Here is a 6,000-nt window from a genome sequence, read left to right as displayed (position 1 = left end):
GGAGAAGAAGCTCATGCAAAAAAAAAAAATTCCTTTAAGAATCAGAGACGAGAGAAGTAAAAAAAAAAGGAAAAGAAATTGTTGTATTTTTTAATTATATTTCACGTTAAAATAACGTCATAATTAACGGACTTTAAAAAAATTGTTCACATATTCTTGAAATAGTGAATAGTATAAATAATAAAAATCAAATAAAATATTATTATTTTAAAAAGAAATTCCTCATATACTTTTTTTTAACTAAACAACGTTTTTTTCTACTCTTCTCATATTTTTCTTTGTATTTGTTTGTTCTTTATCAAACGGAACATTAATTTAATTTTATGTAGTTTCACCATTTTTTTCTTTTCTCAAAAGAAATGTAAAAGACTTTACTGTGTAGTTGATTACATATGTTGCCTTGAACGTCCCTGCCAACTTTATTTGACTGAAAAGTTTGTTATCTCATATAATCATGTCACTGCATACGTCGGTATTATTAGCCGTTTCTGTTGTCATTTGAATTTGGAGCGTAGAGTTGTAGATTCTAGTGCCTCCAAAAGCGTGAATTTTTTTTTCTCTCTGATCTCGTAGAATCTGAGGCTAAAAGCTTACGCGCTTATTATTTGGTAGGGAAATGAATCAACTAATGTGGACTACAAATATCAGCCTCACCCACTTGAGACACATGCTAGGAAGAAGCCCTAGCAAAACGCCAGAAAGCTACCCCAAAGTGTGGGGTAGAGAGAGAACAGCACCTAAAGTATGGTTTGGTTTGGATAGAGTCATTATTGAATATATAGAAGAAACGAAAGAAGTACAGAAGGATATACCAAGCTGCAATGGAATGCTGCATCAAGTTACTCAAAATAGAGACGAACACATGACCCGAATTGGAAGTTCCTAGACACACTTTTTGACTTTTTAATCTGTTTCTTTTTGTGTAAGCATCCACACGTGTAGTAGTGGTAGTATTTTTCTGGTTGATGTATTATGATGTTACGGGGTGGTTGGAGGGTCAGATCCACATCCAAGTATGCATTTTGAACAGGCTATTAAATTATGTATAACTAGCATGCACATACTTAGAACCTGCTCCATAATCGACTCTCTCATCACATCCTCGTGCCAAAAATGCAACAAAAACTGTCCTCTCATCTGCCCAAATTCTATACTCAATTATTGCACTCACGGCTTATAGGCTGCGAAAATTATTGCAATTATAGGGATCCAGATTTATTTTAATGAAATGGCAGTGTCAAATCCACATTACATCACAAATGAGATTGTTGATTGTGTTGGGAGACATCGAAGGCCGTGTTTCATTTTCAAAACAAAAACCGTACGATTCCGTTAGTTGGGTTTTTTGACCTATTTCGCTGATAGAAAATATTGTGTTTTAGTGACAAGTTGAGATTGTGAATTCAGGCACGCTTCTGCCTTCGTATCATTATCATCAGTCATGTACATAAACTACTGCAGATGCTTTATATTATGTATATTTTATCTTACTGCAACATCGATCACTCGTTGCAGACATTTTCATCGCTTCAAAGTTTACGAAAGAGAACAACTTAACCTATATACAAAACCAGGATATCTCAATATACAAGCCAAGGATACACCCTAGTCTTGTGTAGGTTGATTAGCCCTTGTAAAAAAAACTTCCTGTGAGACTTTTCTTGTTCTCAACAGTATTATCCCAAGATCATCAAGAGCTGGATCCAGAAGACAAAACTAGTCTCCCAAAATATCTTAAATTAGGTTTCGAACTTCTGTTGAAAGAGATATATACCTACATTTCTAATAAATTTGTTTTTAAGAATGATATATTGGTTGTTGAGGGAAAAAAACAGTGCCTGAACTTAGACAAGAATATCCCGTAACACGTTTCTTGTTTTCTTAATATTGGCCAAGAATCTTATAGCGAAGAGTACATAAGTTAATAGTACTTTTAAGGTTGAATGTTAATGGACTTCATGGGGAGGGCTTTGGTGACTGATATAGATAGGTTATGCTATTGAAATGTCTTTAGGGCTAAAGGTTGATAATTAATTCGAAAGTAGTTTGGTTGATTTTCATCTGCGTGGCCATTCTTACTTACTCCATGCTGCTACCTACGATTCTAATTTAACGTTGGGGTGTTTCGTTGAAGAAGTTAGGTCTTTCTACAGAAAACATATCCAAAACTTCTACTGCAAAATAGTGCAGAAACACAACTTTATCATTCTCGTCAATGTTGATCATACTTATCTCCCAGTTCACTTCCTCTCCTTTATCAAAGCACTAGGGTATAATGGATTCTCCAGATATCATAAAATTCAGTGGCGCTAGTTTAATGCGGAGAGAAGAAACAAAGAAAAACTCATTGGTTGGATGAGATGTACTGTGGCAGAAGGATTCGGGTGGTGATGGTGGTACACAAACACCCCATTTTTTTCTCAATCTCCATATAACATAAAAAAAAAATAACACTTTTATATTAAAAAAATTAAAATCAAGATGAAACTCCTCAAAAGTACAAAAAGTTGTTTTTCTTTTTAAATTAATGTTGGATGGGTGTAAAAAAATTAAGAGTACTACATAATTTTTTTTTCCAAACAATTCAGGCGAAATTAAATACTATAGGGAAATGGAAATTGAAAAGGGCTAGAAACTCTGGAAGAGATGCAAGGATCAAAATCTAGAGGAGTGTGAGTGGTAAAGAAGATTTTTTTGAGGGAATTTACTTTTTTTTTGACAATCGATCTTTTACAAATGACAATATTATTATTTTATTTGTATAAAACATTATATTAAAGAAACACAGCAAGCATATTAATAAGAAAATATATTATTTAAAATTTAAATTAGTTGTATAGAATAAATTAGAATATCATACTCTTTTATTTTATTTTACTTTATTGGTGAACATAATAAGGATGTCTGTATATTTAAGAAGTAAACAAAAATGGTGGGTTAAGCAAGAGTAGTAAAAGAAACCCAAATCTCTTTTCGGGAGGAAGATGGGTAAATCTCTTTTTGCATGCATGAATTTGTCTTAAGTAGACTTGTTTATTTTCTATAGAGACGTTTGTATAGATAGACTTTTAAAGGAATTTTTGGCTTTTAAATATTGTTGTATTTCTTTTAACAACTTTTTCTTTTTTATATGTGTTGAAACATGTTAAAGTCTCGTATATACGTGTATATATATATATATATATATATATATATATATATATATATATATATATATATATATATATATATATATATATATATATATAGAAAACAGATATGGTTAATACTTTGAAGTTTAATTATTGGATTAAAAGGTACAAATCTTTAACATTTGTAATAATTCTATATAACAGATTTTCTAAATACATACTCCTTTTCTCTTTTATGCTTACAATAATTTGCTAACACTTTGTTACCTGATAGATGATATACCGATTGCTTAACTTTTTTTTTCTAAAAATTTAAACTTTTGTTAGATTTAATTATATTTTAATTTTTAGAAACATTAAATTATTAAAATGAAAGAGAAACGGTTAAAAAGAAATAGTATAACAATATTAAAATTATTTTAATATGTAATTATTTTTTAACTTTTTCTTTACGCATTAAATAAATTATCAATTGGTCTTTAAATTGTTACTAAAATAGTCACTACAAATATTGGTTACTAAAAGAGTCACCATTATGAATAAAAATTATAATTGATCTCTAAATTAGTTTTTAAACTTTAGCTACCAACGTTTTTAGCTACCAAAGGAGATTGATAACTAAACATTAGTGACTAAGGTTGTTGCTATCAAAGAAATTGGTTTCTAAATTAATCTCTAATTAACTAATGACAAATTTAGCGATCAATTATAATTTTTTATTTTGTAAATTAGTATATAAATTGGTCTTTATAGTGACTAACAACTTTTGAATACTAAAATTGATTATTAATGAGACATTTTCTCATAATAATTTAATGTCACAATTAACTATGAACTTGTATAAAATTGGATCTCTATTGATTATTCTTAACCAATATTCTAAGGAACCTTATTTTCTTTAAAAGGTAAAGATGTTTTCCATAGTTTATTTTAAACATTTTACATTAGTTTTCGAAAATAAGACGATATTTTTGCAAGTTCACCAAGATGGAAATGTAAAGGAAATAGAAAAGAAGGTTACATATCAGTCTTATATACTACAATTTTTTTCTTTATATACATTTTTTTTATTTTGTATGTGGATTAGAATATCTCAAATGTTCTCTTTATTTATTTATTTATTTATCATTATTGATAAAAGAAAAACAAAAACAAAATTTACATGTACTTTAAAATTGAAATATCAAAATAAGTAACTGAATAATAAAACTTTGGACTGCCACTAAGTAAACCAATATAATGTGTTTGCATGGTCCCAACACTTGTAGTGTCATTGGAAAAGGAAATAGGACATGTTTGATTGATTAAATGATATTTTGTATGAGTAATAGTAGAACGATTGATGTTATATATGTTAAATAATAGAAGTAAGTGAAAGATAAAGGTATATGTAAATATGACTAAGTAAACGGGAGGAACTTGGTAATAAATATAATTTTATTTGTATATTGGTTGGGATAATTCAATTATCTTTTAAATATACAAGTTTAAACACATGCGCTACCGCGTATGTGTGTATGCATTTTTTAAATGTGTGTGATATTATATTAGTAGTAATAATATTGTAATATTATTAAGTTAATATATAAAATAAAATTATATTTATTAAAAATAAAGTGAAATATATCATAAAAGATGAGAGAATAACTATTGATAAATAGAAAAAAAAAAGTAAAGATAGACAGTTTTATAAAAAATTTGTAAAAATAACGATCAATTTTTATAAATTTAATAAATAATTACATCTTAAAGAGTAAAATTGAAATTTTGAAAAGTGGACACAAAAGAGAAAATCTCTTTATATATTGTTATAAATTTATTTTTACTTATCTAAACAAAAATTACTTATGAAAAAAAAAAGTAGAAAGAGAGTAGAAATTTCACTTTTCATTCACAATTTTACATAGATTATTAGACAAAACTAGAAATATAAATATGTCAAACTATTTATGAATTATTGAGACATAACTGATTAATTATTCGTTTAAATCAAATGTTAAGTTGAATAATCAAGCACAAACTTTCTCTGTTTTTTAATAAGGTGATCGCACGTTATTTAAAAACTTGATTTTAATGGTTTATGAGTACGTTTTTCTATTTTGAAAGATCATGCAATATGTTTTATTTTTACACTTGTTCCAAAATTTATGTTGTATAACTTAATATTAAGATGCATTTTTGCAAAATACTAATTTAATTTTTAAGAAAAAAATTATTCATATCCTTTTATTGGTTAATTATTATTAAAATGACATTTAAATGCATTTTAATCAAATTAAAAATTAATTTAAGAAAAATAATATTATTGTAAGAAGTCAAAAGTTTGATTCCACTTTTATATATATTTTCTCTATTGTAGATGTTTCCTCTCATAAATAACAAAAATTCTCATACACCATGACAAACAATTCTAAATATAGATTTATATATACATGAAATCACTTCTAATATATCTAAGCCAATAAATACTAAAATTTAACAACACATTCTAACTTAAAAAAAATCCTAAACTCTGTGACATTCAAAATTGAATATTGAGGTTATGCAAAATGCTAAGTTATTTTTCTAAGAAAAAAAAACGTTTTTAACTGGTAGATTATTATTATTATTATATGATATTTAGATGCTACTTTAACCAAGTTGAAAATAACTTAAGAAAGTTTAATATTTTTTACCAAGTCTAGAGAGTCAAGCCTTTAGAAGGTTTAATTCAAGAATTAATTTTGATTTGCTGTAAATCCAATGCAGTTAGAGAAACACTTTATATTATTATATATATAGAATGTATCAGTTTTTGTGCATTATAGGTTTCGTTGTTGACCCTTTTATCTGCTCCTTTTTCCTTTAAGAAATGTTTGTTGTTGCTGGT

The sequence above is a fragment of the Vigna unguiculata genome, chromosome 6 (genome assembly GCF_037176805.1).
Source record: "Vigna unguiculata cultivar grain cowpea cultivar isolate G323 ecotype 2 chromosome 6, ASM3717680v1, whole genome shotgun sequence".
Lineage (NCBI taxonomy): Eukaryota > Viridiplantae > Streptophyta > Magnoliopsida > Fabales > Fabaceae > Vigna > Vigna unguiculata.
The sequence above is the reverse complement of the archived record's forward strand: the minus strand, read 5'-3'. Positions refer to the sequence as shown.